Below are 17,506 nucleotides of genomic sequence, written 5' to 3' on the forward strand. Positions count from 1 at the left end.
GTCCATGTGTCGCTACGCAATTTTTTTAAGTCTGATCTCTAGCACTACATACAAATCGGTTGTTTACTGAACACACCCTGAAGGTTCAACAAGCTGAACTTTTGACCGATTAAAGGCCAAACTACTGAACTTTGACCAATCGGGGAGTCTGATTTAGTAGTGACGTGTGGACTTTTCCAAAATATGGAAGTTCCAATGCTTGAAAACATGATCATGGATGAGAAATGAATAATTGTGCTCTCTGTCTGGCTAGATTTGTATGACACCAAGTCTTTCAGAACATAGCTAAGAAAGAGCAACATTTGCACTACTTTGGCATTTAACACCAAGCCTCTTCCAACTGTAGGTGGTGGACAAGTGCTAGTAAACAATTGAAAAACAGTAGAAGGTTGACTTGACTTGTTCGGGTGCTGTGGGTTTTGGGTTGTCCCGACCCATGGAGGATTCTGGACAGGAGTTAGCTGCATCTTAAGGGAAGCAGAGGTAAGTCTTTTGGTTCTTTTGAGATCCATGTGGCCAACTTAAAGGAGATTTTAAAAATGAAATGCATGCTTGTCATGTGTGTTGTAAGTTTGTTATGAAGTATTTGTAAGTTGCGGATACTTTGACATATGGGTGATGCATACTAATCATGACTGTGATGTTGTGGTGCCCTTGTGCCACACTCTAGGACAGGCAACTCCAGGGCTGCATCCAGCATGTTTTCCAACATACTCTGCTCTGGCATGTCCTAATTCACACCTGAACCAGGTAAGGTGAGTAGGACTTTTATATCTGAAAATCGTGCAGACATCCTCGAGTTGCCTCTCCCTGTTCTAGGAGCTGGTGCACGCACTGGCTTCCTACAGACCATGCGCACATCCTGCTTGCATAGAGTCTGCAGATAATACATAGGTGCCCCTAGTATGCCCACACACATGTTCTCAATTCTAAAAGTCAAGAACGCAAAGAGCACGCACACATCAGTTGAACAGTACTAATAGGCTCTTTTTGCGAATTCCACAAAATTTGAGGGGGTTATAAAAATGAAAAATCCATAGAACCTGCATATGTCTACCCTACTTCACCCTTATGTACCCTTGCGTATCGTATAACTATAGCTATGAACTGTTGATCACAACCAAGTATGACTTTGTAATTTCCCGTGGGGCACCTGCATGCCTGTTTGCCCATTTTTTTTACCCGGACACCTGTATCTACCCATAAATGCAATTAAAATTGTAAGAGAAAAGGGGAAATGTGTTTAATTTTTAATACTTTTAAACTGAATAAATGTGTCTCCATGCTTTACACCATCGCCAACTTGAAAGGCTTCTTCCGAGGCCGTGCAGTGATTATCTGGTTTAGTGTGTGAAAATAATAAATGCTGACATGACCGACTCCAGGAAAAGCCGCCGTGCCAGACAGTTAAAATATGATACACGAAGAGATCAACCTCCGTTTTAAGGTTTTCATCCTGGCTGGAACTAGTCTCCGCGCTTCCTTTTGGCTCAGATGTGTAAATGTCAGGAGGAGCAGAGTGCAGGAGCCTCACTTTTGTGTGTTCTGCTTCTTATCTGCACTCCTTCCCTTTGACTCACAACTGAATTCACCTTTGGAAAGGATCCTCTGTGGTTATGTTGCTAGTTGCTGGCCGAGTCTTTTATATGTGGCTCCAACTTTTTGGTGATATTTCACTTGAGTTTGTGATCAGAAACAGAAAATACAAACTGATCCAGAAAAATATCCACATGATAAACAGTTGTACACTGTAAAAAGTGAAACATTAGATCATTTAACAAAAATTCTGTCATTTGTAACATTTAACAATAATAGTTTTTATTAAAATACATTTTCAAGTTGAGTAATCCATGAACTCAAAACTTATTAAAACAAATAAGTTTGAATTTATCAAATTGCAGCGCTTTTGTTCATTGATCCAATATTTTACTTTTCACAGTGTAGTCATGTCAAAATCTGTTATAGGTAGCATGTAATGATGCTACGTTCACACCAGGCTTGGAAATGCGTGTTCAAACGACCATTTTCGGATTCTGATTTTTCCGATTAGATTAATTTAAAGATGTAAAACAATACAAAAATGGTTAATACAATCACCAGCTTCAATGCTTGAAAAAAATAAAGTCTCCAATTGACTGATCTAAAATAAAAATTCATGTTTGTAAAGAGGGTTCTTTTTAGCTACTGTGTCCGACGGTCTACATAGCTGGGTCAGTATTCTCCCTGACTTACTTTCTGTTTGCCCAAGGTTCCAATCCTTTTGTTTTGGATTTCTGTTTTCACACTAATCATTTAATTTAGTTTCTTTGTAGGACACTGTTTCTTTTTTTCTTTAATAAAACTGTGTTCCTCATCTTCCTTGTGTCCAGCTTTTACGGCCTGTTTTTGGTGATCCCCTGGACTTCAGGCAGGTTTACCTGTCAGGGCCGTAACAGTTCTTATCAGGGCAGAGGAGCAGAGAAGGTACCTAAAGGCAGCCAGCAGAAGCAAACAGAGAAGCGCTCTCCCAGCAGGTGCAGGCGACGGGTTAGGTGAGTCAGGCTGAATGACTCTGGAGAATTAGATAACGCGGCAAGGCAGCACGGTCCTTGGGTATTATGAAAGAGTAGAGCAAGGATGAGACTAATGCTGCTAATTAAGAGAACCTGATGAGAGAGAAGGCCCAACCTCGTCTCTGAATTCACCTCCAAGCAGATTTTATGAAATACAAGGGTAGCTGGCTGGATGAAAAAACACATAATTCCAATCGTCTATGAAGGTTGAATTCTTTTATTGTAGCTAAGTCTTTTTTTCTGAAAAAAGTGAGAATTTAGGTCAGAGGAACTAGAAAGCAGCTGATGGGAGCATCCTTGGATGGATGGTTACAGCTCAAGTGGGTAGAAGCGGTTAGGTAAGAGTAGACATGAACAAAAAGGAGAACAGGGTCAGTGAACCAGCAGATTTACAGGAATTCACACATTAAAGTTAATTTTATTTTGATGAATTGGCATAGCGGATCATGAATCTGTGTCTGTGCTGAAGTGCCAAAGAGCAACACGTGTGTCAACAGTGGATCGTAGCAAAAGAAAGTTGTAATGAATCCTTAAAAACGTTAAGTCAGTATTTATGCATAACACCCTCGCCAATATGCGTTCAAGCGGCCATTTTGAATGAAAAGTCTATGTAAACATGGTTATATGTGGGTTCTAGCAAGTGTCTACAACCGTTTTTAGGCTCTACGTGCAAATGACTATTGAATACATGTTCAATTAAAGGTCTATGTAAGTGTCCTTATATCTGTGTTTTGGGCTTTTGCCTTAAAAAACATTTTTAGATTCTACACACACACATACTGTAGCATGACCATCAAACAACCGTTCAATTAAAATGATATACAAGTCTGCGTATATCTTCGTTTCAGGCTTCTGCCTTTAAAACTCTTGTGTTCCTGTCTCGCTACTCAAGTTTTTAACCAACAGGAAACACAGAAGGTGAACAGGTCCGAGAATCACATGTTGTCTTCACAGGCAAATCTCACAGTTCGGTGGGTTGGCTTGCCATCAAACTCTTCTGATTTCAATCAAATAAAATCTTGGTGTGTAGCAAAAAGACCTGACCTGTATAAGTATAACAAAAAAAAAAAAGTATCAGTTTTACACTTTGGTACAGATCATTTATCTACTCATTACATGCCGTGTCACGACACGAGCTTACACCTGGTTTTGCTAGCTAAAACTGGCCCGTTAGCACAAACCAAAACAGTCAAATACATCTAAAACAAAGTTTCACACATTAAATATTTACATAAAATGAAATCAAACCAATCTAAGATAAATAAACTTTTTAAAAAATAATTGTGACACATGAACTCACCAAATGTTTAAGAAACTCAAAGCAAAGACACCCGGTCATCCAAAGTTCCAAAAACTAAGTATTTTCAAGGTCAAATGTTAAAGGATGGAGAACAATGTGTCACTTCTTTTAGATTTGTTTTCTTTAGAGCCTACTCACAAGCTGTATCTTCCACATGAGTTTTCTTCTATTCCCCACATACTACTATTATAGCGCCCTCTACTGGATAATATAAAATAATCCCCTTTAATCTGTATTACGCTACCATTGACTATTTCTATGAACTGGACATATCAAGGTGGTGACGTCACCCATAGAAAATGCCTTACCTCTGGACCTCACGAAATCAGGCCAGAGCCTTCGCCGTCACTTCCTGATACGTCTACCGCCATATTGCAAACGATTGCAAACTGTTGACAGTGATTAGTCCGAATCGCTCTGAGTCACATTTTTAGAGGAACTACTGTCACCAATCATGAGTGAGCTTGTTCGACATATGGATGGCGTCCCATTTCATGAACGAATGCTCCAAGTGTTTGAAAATTGATGATATATTTGTTTTTGTGCCTGACAGGAAGTATATTACAGGATATTTTTCAATTAGCCTCTTCCAAATGTAGGTGGGAGACATGCTAGTGAACAGTAGACAAATTAGAAGAAGCCCATCCCTGTTCATCCAGTGTGAACACAATGGGCTAAACATGTGTTCTTGAATGTGTGTCTAATTCCCATAGTGTAATTAGCTTTCCAATTACTAAAAAAGACAATCTAATTTATTTTCTTTCATCTGCTTTAGTTTAATGATAATTAGGTTACCTTAAGAGGGATGAGAAGAATATAAATAAAGTTGGAGGATTTGTTAACACCACAATTAATGTAATACTATCACGATAATATCCTAGTCTGATCAGATCTGGACACGCTTTTTTAAAAGCAGAAATTGGCAACAGCTTAGCATTTAAAAAAGCTTTTATTTGTTTCATTTTTTCATGGCATCGGAGTTTTGTAAGCATCAGCATGCCAATAAAGTCTCCCTGCATTTGAATTCGGACCACATCATTAGTAATTCATTGGAAACGGTGCGTGCTGAATGAGAAACGCGGCTTTGGAAAGAGGCACCGACTGCCTCTGAGGCCGGCGCGCTAATAGAGAAGTTAATTACATCAGAAGTAGTCATTTTAATATATGTACTTTGACAGAAGCAAAAATAATAAAGGGCCAGAAAAGTATCCTCCAGCCCCCTGATACCAGACACATTTAATTGCTTTGTCTTGGAATCCACACAGTCATTTTCCTGATTTTGTGACCGTTACATATTAATCCCAACAATGCTGTCTGTGTATCTGAACAATGAGGAAGAGTCTGCTTCAGGCTGTGGCCCACGAACTTAAAGAATAGTGCAAAGGTCAAATGGTGCAAACATTTTCCAACACAGGAGAACGGGTTGGCATAAAAGGATGACTCGATCAGGTTTTTGGGCCCAAATCCAATTCCAAGTCATTTTATTTGGAGTATATGAAGAAACCGAGTACTGATCTGATACTTTTGTAAGACATAAACAATTACAGCAATTTAATAAACACATCCAGGTTTTCTCCAATTTGTATTTTATTCACCTTTTTATCATTTAACACTTAAACACAAACGTTCTGTGTAGGAGCTTGAACAATTGAGTCAAAATAATTATCTACTGACTCGTAAGTAATAACTTATGTGAGACTGTAGTATCTTCAGAATTATTAAATATTTTTGATATGTGATTCCTTTCTCCCTTAAAATTCTTAAAAAATTCAAATGAATTTCTTTCAAAATTGTTGTTGTCGCATGAATAAGATGAGTATTCCTGACTAGCTCATACCAATTAAATAGTTTGTTAATTTTGGTTGTTTGATTTCTTTTAAATAATTCTGTCCTTGAGTTTGCACTTTATGACGGTCCCTTGGCAGGCGTCTTTCCATTTAATTCTTATAATAATAATAATAATAAATAAAATGTTCTGAAATCCCTTCATAGGTCTTTGTTTGCATTGAGGCAAACCAATTGAGACACTGTAAAATGGATATTGAGTCCAAAAGTTTGAATCTGTGAATATCTTTATCACTCTTTTGTGCACTTCCTGCTCAAAAAGGGTGCTGTATTCCAATGTGCTTTATTGCAATAAAATGTTTTGATACGTTCATGATATGCAGACTTCTTAAGCCTTGGCTATGCAGAGTATGTATTAGAAGAGTATGTATTTGTATTAACAAGCCTGAAATAAATATGGCTGATCATAATGAGAATAAAATAAATCTCTGATCCCTGAAAGAAATGCAATATCCGATTTCCATCAAGTGTAAGTATCATTCAGACTGGAAAAGTCAGTTGGTCGGCATTGAGTCCTGAACCATAGGTTTGGACTGCATTCAGAATGCTGTCAACTAGACATTTCTGTTTTGAACCAAAGCAAGAATTATGAGGACAAAGCTACAAGGGAAAGAATATTGCAAGTCTTATGCTTTGCACTCCTTGTCGGATAGTTCACTTACTCAAACTTTATATCAACGTCAGGTACAATAGGTTTGGTACGACAGAGGCATGCTGCAAGTTGGTTACTGAGGAGACGACAAAGACGGCACTCTATCCTTTTGACATATAAGCCTTGTTTCCACTGAGAAGTCCAGTATTTAGAGCGTTTCCATTGTAAAATGGACCTATTAAACAGTACCAACCTGTATGACTCCAGGCCTCCTGTTGGTTGCAGGTCAAAAATGGTTGAGGGGGATCCGCTGCAGCCATTCATTGATTGGTAGAAAGTGATGACAACATTATCGCTCATTTAAGCTTGTTTCCAACGTTTGTAAGTGTTTGGTTATTTGCAGTTTCCTGTGTACTCTTTCAGTCACGAGTATATATTGAAGATGCCGGATAAACAACATCAAGGGCCGATCTGTGGTGGAACTGCAAATGTTCCTTGCCATCCTTGGCGATGGTGTGATACAGGGTGTCATAGCTAGTGGCATGCTAACAGTATATACTACACATGGGTAGGGCTGCCACGATTATTCGACTAATCGACGACTAATCGACTATTAAAATAGTCGACGACTAATTTAATAGTCGATTAGTCGTTATTTTATATTAAATGGAGTCAGTGTAGTAAAGTTGAAAGTTATAATGGTGTTATGCTAGCTTATTGGACTATTTTGGCATTTATTAAGTTTTTTTAGGCTATTTTGGAGTTTTTATTTCAGTTACATGCTAGCTGTCTTTGCTAACTTAGGCTTTTTTTAGGCTAATTTGGCCTTTAACTAATATTTTAGTTGGCTATCAGCATCTTCAGCCATCGTCACTAGCATCTTTTGCGGCCAAATTCAGCTTACATTTAATCTATAATGATGCTAGTGTGAATATATATATATATATATATATATAGTTTTTAGTTAGTTTAAAGTGAATGATGGTTAAGATTTGTGTTTTACATCAACTTTGTGCATGACCCGATTAGTCGACTAATCGGAAAAAATAATCGGTGATTAGTCGACTATTGAAATAATCGTTTGTGGCAGCCCTACACATGGGCCATGAACACAAACCACTCAGTGGAAGTGAGGCTTAACTTAGTGGAAATACTTAAATGCAGCGTGCCGCTCCTTACTGTACCGGACTAGAGCGCTCAGTGGAAATCAGGCTATAGAAAGTCTATAAAACAGTGTGAGAAGCAATGTGTATCATGCTAAAAGTTGATTTAATGAGCCTGCATTCGTCTGACCAAAATTCAAAGAGTTGCTGTCTCATCGTTGCTTGAGGTTTGTCCAAGGTTTTATCTTGACAGATAGGTCCAAGAGCGGTTTCTGGTCCCAGACCAGGACCTGCCTGTGTGTATTAAGATTGAAAATCAGTTCTGGATTATCAGGGGAAACTAACTTTGGTTCATTTTAAGTGAACCAAATGTGTCCAGTCTAAATACACCCTAAACTACACGATCGGGTCTGATTTCTGTGCACCTGACTGGATTGGGACATCCCTAGTGTGTGTGGCTAACGCATCCATGCCTGTTGTCTATAGAAAGAAAAGTGCAAGAACTCAGTCATTTTATGCTAACAGTAAAAAAAAAACAAAAAAAAAAAAAACGTATGAAACCAGTAAAAGAATCCCATCCCAGTTTGACCAGCAGTTCTGAACAACCAGTTAGAGGCGCTGGGCTCCACAACTTTTCTTAGATTCTTCAGAAACACCAAATATAGAGCTGTTTCGTCTTCAAAAGTCCCCTCGCACGCCATACAATTTACCACCTGTCTTTACACAAAGTTATTTTGGGCTTTGGAGCACAGTTAATTTGCCATGATCCTTCTAATGAGAAAATCATGCAAGAATAAAAGCAAGAACAGCAGTGATCTGCGGGTGATTTCCCCGAACTGCATGACACAGCTTCGTGCCCCTCCTGGATCCACGGCACCATCTGAGATTTCAGTCCTCTTGTCAGTACATCGCGCACAGCCAGGGCAATCAGATCTATTTTTTAATGCATCTGTCTTCCTGACAACATACACACTATGCATAAACGTGGAGCTCTTATGTTCCAACTGTTCGTATCATTTTGATCTGTAATTTTTGCTTAGCCCTTGATGATTGATGCTTTAAACCCCACTGAGAAAGTAAACAAACATTTTACTGGACTGGAGAAGTAAAACCATCTACAGGTATGAGGCTGCATTAAAAAGATAAAATAAAAATAAAAAGATTATTCAAATGTTCACTTAGAAAATGATTCTTCAATTAGTCAAATCAAAGTATCAAACTTTAAAACATTTTTTGTGTGATTTATTTTTAAACAAAACATCTTTTTCGTCAATTTTTATGTAAGGACCCAAAATTCTGTTAATAGAAGTTTGACTTTTTTTTCTTTTAAATAATCATTTTAAACATGGTTTGATAACCAACAAAAGCTCTTTTTTATCAATATTTTCAGAATCAGAAATCAAATCGAATTGTGAATTTAAATGCAAAGTGAACCCATTAATTAATTTAGTTAAATAGAGATGTCAGAAATTCTGGATTTTCTGCAATGAAGGGTGCACTGAAATTCAGCAAAACAGTCAACAAAACTTGTGTCATATATAAGGAGCACCGAACCAAAAGGTGCTTTAGGTGAGACAAAAAAGTCAGGAATAAGTCAGTCATTCAGCCTTTAACTGCATTTACACTAGAATTTGTTTGTAATGCGCTACAAGTTAGCTATTTTAGAAACGTTAGCCTTGTTAGCATAGCCGCAAAATCTGTAACTCCCAACCTTGTTAGCTAGATTTAAAAAACAGACTATTTCTAAAATAAACATTACAGTGACTATGCTAACTTCCAACCTTGTTAGTAACATGTAAAACATTTTTTAAAAACCAAGCAGGAAGAACTGCATTGATCTCTATTGGTTCCATCAAAATAAGAGTCAAAATCCAGCGGATTAGGATAAGATTGTGAATTATTGGCCAACCTGTTAGAGATGAGTAAAAATTTTGAAATACTATTATACCAAATATGAATCCAGTGTTTATAAACTCTTAGGGTATTCTCAATAATGTGGAATCATTAGAAAAAAGGAATGTAAAACTAAAAAAGTTGAAGGTGTAGACAAGTTTCCCAACACATTTAGAGATCTAAAATAAAAAAAGATGAATTGTGTATAAACTTATGTTTAATTCAGGAAAAAACACTAAATCAAATTGAATTTTACAGTTTCTGTCCTCAAAGAAAGAAGATGAATGTGGGCAGCTAGAATGTAGCTCGATGTGACACTGATGAATTATGAAGGTTGGGGTATGGCCCACATTTAGATTTCGGCAACTAAACAAATGGAAAAAAAGTGGTTACCAATAAATAAAAACGTTGTGGGTGAAAATCAAAATTTTCTCCTAAGTGCCAACATTTTTACATCAAACATAGAGGATTTTTGGTTTCCTTTGAAAATTGGTTCATCTGTAGATTTAAAATTTTAGTAGTGGAAGGTGATTTTTTTTTTTTTTTTGGTGTGTTTTTTACAATCTCCTGTAATTCTTGAACATAAACTGTTATAGAAAACAAACTAATCTATTGTTTCTTTAGCTAGTCTGTTAGAAAAATGTTTGCAACATAACCTTAAATTTTAGCTTGAAGAGAAAGGTACTACATGTGATAAGTCTGGTCTTGATGGAGCTCCATCCTTAGCGTTTCTCACACAATAAACTGTCCAAGCTTTTGTTTTACAACATGGCTATAAGTCCTGACTCTAACCTTGCCTCCAAATTGTCCTACTCGAACTGTCACTCTAATGTTCCCATTCCTGATCTGTCTTTGTCACCACCCAACCACAGTGTCAACATCTCGCTCCGTGCCGCCTCTCTTTTGGTCGGTTCCACTACAGCTCAATGTTGTCTGCAGACGTAAAGATCCAATCCTGCTCGCTCTCATCCTTCATCCTGTCCATCGTCGCTGCAATAAATGTGGAGTCGATCCTTGAGAGAAGTCAACCTTCACTTCAAGCCCGTGGTCGTTCCAGCCGCACACCTCGCAGCTGTCATGCTGTCTTCACACATTTCCTTTACTGCTCTAAACTACTTCTGCTCTTCCAAATGCAGTACCACAGCTTTTCTCTGGTCATGTTGTGTCTAAGAATACACACATTTCTCTACTACACTACTTTCTGCTTGAGCTGCCGGGAAGAGAAAAAGGGGGAGGGATCGTGCAATGCCATTGGCCCTGCCCACAAATTTCTATTGTTTTATATATATATATATATATATATATATATATATATATATATATATATATTTCTATTGCTATGCAGAAACTATGACTCAAGGTGTTTTTTTGGCTAGAAACGACATAATCATAATTAAAAGAATACTGCAAACACGAAAATAGCTCAAAAGATGATCAGATTAGGTCTTTAAAATTGTCTTAAATATGGGCTGCACGGATTCAAGTCCTGTTGAAATTACACATTTTCTACTCTATATTGTATATGACAAAATGGAGGTATCATGTTGGGCAAACACTTCCAAAAATCACAGTTGACTCTCACTTCCTAGCCCTCTAAAAGGAAAAAGGAAAGATAATGTCTTCAAATTTGGACGATTGTGCAATCAATAGTTGCCAGTCATTTACGTTAGTATGTAGCTGCCAGCGCTTAGAAAATGTATAGCAAAATTGGTTATAACTTAAAAACGTTGTTCGAAAACAAAAAGTCATAACTAACATTTAAATGCAATCGTCTGTGCTTCAGAGAGCACCCATGTGAAGGAATGAGTTTACCAGTGGAGGGTTAATCACAATTTAAATTCTTCCCTTCGCCCTACCCGTTCTCCCTTCCCCTCCATTTGAAGGGACTGGTGAAGGGCAAGTGGTGTCTGAAATATATTTTTTAATATTCTCCCCTCCAAGCGGAGGGATACAGACCCCTCCTTCGTGAGGGCTTACCAGGTAGCGTTGGGCCGCGAAGAAGCACTTTTCTTTATTTGTGTGCGCTCTGAAGCACAGAGGTTTACATTTAAATGTAACTAATGACTTTTTGTTGTAGCATGACCTTTTTAAAGTTATAAAACTGCTATTGTTATGTATATCCAAGCGCTGGAAGCCCCTACACTAACCTAGCTATCTGGCGACTATTAGTGACATCAACAAGTGAAAGTGACGTCCAAAAATCGGAGACACTATTTTTACATGACTCTCCGTTTGGAGTTCCAAATGTTGGGGTTGGTGTTAGGGAAGAATTTGGATTAGGCTATAGTCAACCCTAGGTCCCCACACCTTACCCTTAAAAAAAAACAAGTTCGGACAGCACTACAGCTTCAAATGCCCCAACAATTGGAGGAGTAGGGAGAAGCCGAAGGGATGGGGGAAGATTTCAAATTGGGCCTAAGTCTCTCAGTTGGCCAGGGAATGCCCTGGGACTCCATTAAGAAACTGGCAGGAGGTAGAAAGTCTCAGAATCTTTGCTTAAATTGCTCTCAGGAAAAATGAATAAAGGGACGGATGGATGGATGGATGTGTTCCTATAAGAGTGGGATGTTCTCCATCTGTATTTAGTCCCTATAGAATGTATTCTATTTACCAAGATCATACCCAATAGTACACAAGTAACATAAACTAAATTAAAAATGACAGTTGAAAAATGTTTTTGACATTGTTAAAAGTCTTATCTATCATAGGATCAAAACTCAAGAATCTTCAGTAGAATAAAAGTAAAAAAAAATGTATGTTTTAGATGTTCTGCTTCAACTATAGGAGGTTTGCTACAGTCGTTCTTACACTGTGTGAGTGTATACAACATCCAGCCTTCAATGAGGAGCACAGCAGTAGAGAGGTGGACAGATGGATGAGCGCAGTATGCTTATGGCGGGACATAAACCAGATTAATCATCTCATCATGTGTGATTAATTTGGAACCAAGGACCGTTGGCAGCACGGCACAATGAACCCAACATCCCACTGACAGGTCAATATGTTTACACCGATGGACATGATCTCATACGTGTGCTTATTCACACGTATGATGAACCAACATACAAACATACTGTATCCCACCAGAAACACACACCAAAAGAAAAAAAAGCTAGGGTGAGTACAGGAGAAGAAAGAATCGTGAGTTCTGATGATATTTAGAGGACTAGACGCCAAGTGGCAGCAAGAGGCAGTTTCAGAGTGAATTTTCTCTGTTTGTATTTGGCATGGTTTAAAAGTATAGCAGTCGTGTCCATTTAGCTTATGGCTTATGAGGTCACAGGCAAAATCTTCTCATTGGGTTCAAAAATAGAGAATTTCAGCAGAAATTCCCACTGTCTTTTCAGTTCTGCTGTCAACTTTTACGTTTCTGATCACCGTTTAGGACATATTTTCTTTGAAATTGTCCTCATTTTAGACTTGGTCCAGTGCTGCATAAAACACAAACTTCTTATCTCTTTGTGCTTTTAATATTTTGGTTTCAACTTCACACACACACTAGACAGCAATACAGTGTTCCCCGTTTATCACGGGTATTAGTTTGATTACATGAGTTTGTAGGCTATAAAACCTCTAAGTTCAAAACTGCATATAAAAAAAGTCAAGTTTTCCAGAAAAGTCACGTTCCCAATAACACCCAAACTTGTTTTCGTCTCTTAAAAAAAACAAATGTTGTGGATTAAGCCCGAAGTTCGACACCGCTACATGCTAGCTGCATTAGCATATCCACAATACCTGTAACTCCCAACCTAGTTTGCAACATATAAGAAAAACAGACCAATAGTGTTGAAATAAACATTGTGACTACGCTGAGTCTCAACATTTTTTTTAGTAACACACACTAAAAAAACACACAGTTCAACACTGCTACACGTTAGCTGCTCTATCATATTCATATTATATTTAACTCCTAAACTTTTAGGTAACAAGTTTTAAAAAATAAATAAATAAAAAAAACACACAAACTGATCCCACCAAAGCAAGCATTACTGTGACTATGCTAACTCCCAACCTTATTAAGAGCATGTAGCCTTAAAAACTAAAAATAAATATATAAAATTTGACACTGCTACATGTTAGCCACTTAAGAATCTTTACATTAACATTTTTCACAATGCTTTCAACTTGTAAAAACACATGCACAGACTATGAGGTGAAACTGTTGTTTTCTATGAAAAATTAAAGCATTTAAGTTCACCTTAAATTGCATAAAATACAGTAAGTTTTAAAATGACTACAATGTTATGACTCTTTGGGAAGCGAAATCTAAAGTGCTGGACATAATTTATTACAATATTCATTATTAGCTAAAAAGAACAAGTACACATACATATACAGTCTATTCAAGAATAAATAAAAGAATAGAGCTATACATGCAGTATATAAAATATGTATGTATCAAAAGTTTTCTTGTGTGAAGGACGGCACATGAAAAGAAGCCTTATGCAGAAGAGCGTTGACCTGCTCAGAATCCAATGACCTCTCTCACAGAGCACTTCAATAGGCCCATCTTTTCTCTGGCAGGAATCAGAATGCACAAGGGAACACAGTGGGAAAACAATGGTGCGTCACCTCATAGCTGCAGCATAAAAAAAGAAGAAAAAAAAAGAGCGAAGCTTTATGATGTTTTCCCTTTCAAACGCACAGGTGTGCTGGCAAGCAACTCAAAGTGTGTGTGTGTGTGTGTGTGTGTGTGTGTGTGTGGTTATCCGCTCACCTTTACTGTCCTCTTTTTGAACTGCCCTTGATCACTGAAACGTACTTTGTCATCAAAAAAAAACTAGACACATCAAAACAGAGTGTTTGCAAAGTCATGAGAAATGCTCTCTGGGGGATTTGGTGACTTTTGTGTTCCTTGGGGCCCCGAGGAAGAAAGCCGGAGAGATGGCAGGAGAGCTCCGCTGTCAGTCTCTACGAGAGAGAGGGGAAAAAAATAGAGAAAAGGACGCTTAAACGTAGGAATCTACTTTTCATCGGCTGCCCATATGTCACAACAACCTTCTTTCAAGTCATTTTGTGTGGATACAGCATACACATATACAAACTCTGATTCTTCAGGCTTGAGGATAGCTGCTGAGTCGGCACATAATGCATGGAAGAAAAAAAAAGGGAGTTGCTTAATTTCTGTATAACTTTTACTTTACTTTTTTACTCTTTCAGCATTGTCAGGGTTAGTGAGTTTCTTTTGTAAGATTGTAATTGGCGTATAGTTATACCGGTTTACTAAAAGCGACTGGGTGTCGCTGTCAGCCAGCTGGGTGTAGGATTAGCGCGCAGGAAATCTGGTCCTGCCCATAACTGAAATGCAAATTTCTAATGAACTACTGCCGCTCTGCAGAAACTATGTCCTAGAAAACGTCACAGGTTTGATAATTGAAAGACCTCTGGGAACGAATTAAAGTGGGAATGCCATGCTTTTCTTAAGTCTTTCAATCAAACTATATTCTTTTCATACCCAGAACTAAATGGTTTGATCTATTAGGCTCCGCTTTTCACTCCTAGAGGGTGCTGCCAAGTCCATGATGTCATTCTAGAGCCGTCCTCATCAGCGTGTTACCCACAAACAAAAACATAAATTAAAAAGAAAAAAAATATGAATGTACATACTTTGCAACCCGGGCATTTATCCCCTAAATTTGGCACAGACGGTGATGGTTAATAGGTGCATTTTGCTGGGAAATTCAGTAAAAAAAATGTAGACAACACCAGATGAACATTTCCGGATTTATTGAAATAATAAGAGCATTTTTCTGATCTGTCTCTGTATTATAAATAATGTTAAACTTTAATGGAGACACCTTTCCGTCAATACTCAAAAATCAATTTTCAAACCAGTTCTCCCAATTTGTTGCTCGCGTTTTCCACCAGGAAATAGTTTGCTCCCTTTCTTCACCAGGAAATAGTCTGCTCCCTTTCTCTCCATCAGGAAATAAACTGCTGCCTTTCTCCACCAAGAAAAAGTCTTCTACATTTCTCCACCAGGATATAGTCTCTCTTTCACTACCAGGAAATAGTCTGCTGCCTTTCTCAACCAGGAAATAGTCTTCTCCCTTTCTCCTTCCGTCTTCCCAAAATTCCCCGTCTGCTTGTGCCATTCTTGTATATGATCAGGATCGATCCCAACATGTCATGGAGATTCCTCACCAGAATGTTCTTTGGTGGAATCTATAAAGATTGAATGCTAAATCGAGTGAGCGCTACACTGGCTCACAACAGACAGCCGATGTCTGCACGACTGTGGATGAGCCTGTGAGTGGGGGGCTCGTGAAGCTAGCTGATCACCGCTAGCTTCGTGGAGAAAGTGTTTGTGGTAGCCTGGGGGCAGAGGGGATTCTTCCTGGAGGGGGCGGTTCTCAACTTGTGATGTAAGCATGTGAGGACCCGCTTGTTTTCATGGGTATGGGAGGGGCTGCTGTTGCTCGAATGGATCAAAATAGTGAGGAATGAACAGTATGATACACTTAAAAACTCAAAACGTGGATTTTTTTATGGCGTGGCCCTCTTTAAAATATACAAAAAGAATGATGGAAAAGGGGCAGATTGTTATTTTCATCAGTTTCTCCAAAGAAGGAAAAAAAGCTTCTTTCATTTTTTTGCCACCATGGACCATCAGCATGTGTCAGACGGGTTTGGTGCTCAGGAATACCCACGAAGGTCCTTCAAATATTAAATAACTTAATCAAATTTACAAAGAAAACAAAAGAATGACCTTTTCTAGTGTGGCATTCATTCCATGATGGCAACTTTAAAACTGTGAGCATTTCTAACTTTTGAAAGAGCAGGTCACCTTGACTCACCGCCCACACACACACACACACACACACACACCGAGCTCTGAATGTGCCAGACATGTTGCTCTTTTTGGATTGAAAAAGGGCCTCCAGTGTTAACCAGTTTTCCGAGTCTGTGTTCTGTATCTTGCAGTTGGTGGGAGGCCACTGTAATTGCCCTGTAAATGTGTATTTCCACCGACGTGAAAGGCCTTTTTTCATACATTTTCACGACTCTTTGAATCCGCCGGTCTCTTTAGGGATTCCAGAGGATGTCGGCGCGCATACATTTGACTTATTTATTTTTTTTAATTCACTGGCTCAGGCACCAAATTGATGATAATTCGAACTACTGCATTTGGAAAGTCTACAAACAAGCATGCACAGTGAGCTGGCAAAGTTGCTATGAAAAGCTGGCTGAGAGATGACAACATGCAAATCAGGGAAAATCAGAATATCGGAGATTTATTTTGTTCGTTTAAACACGGAGAGAACAAAAATCTGCGGGTGACTAATTATAGGAGAGAATGCATTTGTTTTGCCTGTGTGAGGATTAGAGCCCCCATTGCTTTTATCTCCACAAGATCTGCCATTAATATTTAACTTTGCTCACTGTATTATTTGTGTTTATGTGTACGCTCAGAAGAAGAGCAGCTAATGTCACCTACGTGACAAAGAGGCAAACATCAGTTCATATGATGCTAGCTTGGCTGGTTTGTGCGACCAGATTGTGTGTGTGGGTTAGCTGGTGTCGGAGTGCAGCCGATCTGATGGTTTGGAGCGGACACGGGCGGTGTTTGTTGCACGACTGAGGGGGCCCGCGCTGCGCCTGTCAGCCTCCTGCCATGTGGCGTGAACTCACATGCATGGAGATGCTGGAAAATAACCCACAAATGTTGCATTCGCTAAACATAAACCCACACGGAGTGTACAAATGACACTGGCCTGCGGACTGTCAGTCACCCCCGGGGATTTTCCTGCCCATCTGTGGTGACAGAATGACCACTCTGCCCCACTCCCCACCCTACTACTCAAGCAGAGCCGTCTAGTGCCACACACAAAGTCTAAAACAACCTGTCCACCGAAAATAAAAGGGTTTAGTCTTTACTATTTATTTTTTTGGACTTAAATTATTGAGTTAATTTAAATAAATCTGCGAAAGCTACTAATAATTAGCTTTCTTACATTAAAAAATAATTAAAAATCAGACATTTATTTCTGTCCTTGGTGACATAAAAAGCTAAATCTGCAAAAATGTTGTTAATTGTGTCAATAATGATGGAAATAAAATTGATTTAAAAAATTGAAGACAAGATGAAAAATAGGTTAAAAAAGCATAATTGAAAATAGAAACACGTTTTTGAAAGGAACAGAAATATATTAAAATGCAACCTTAATAATAACCTTTTTTATGATAATTACAGTAAACATTCTTAAAAATGTGATAAAAC

Source organism: Oryzias melastigma, linkage group LG14, assembly GCF_002922805.2.
Source record: "Oryzias melastigma strain HK-1 linkage group LG14, ASM292280v2, whole genome shotgun sequence".
NCBI classification, from domain to species: domain Eukaryota; kingdom Metazoa; phylum Chordata; class Actinopteri; order Beloniformes; family Adrianichthyidae; genus Oryzias; species Oryzias melastigma.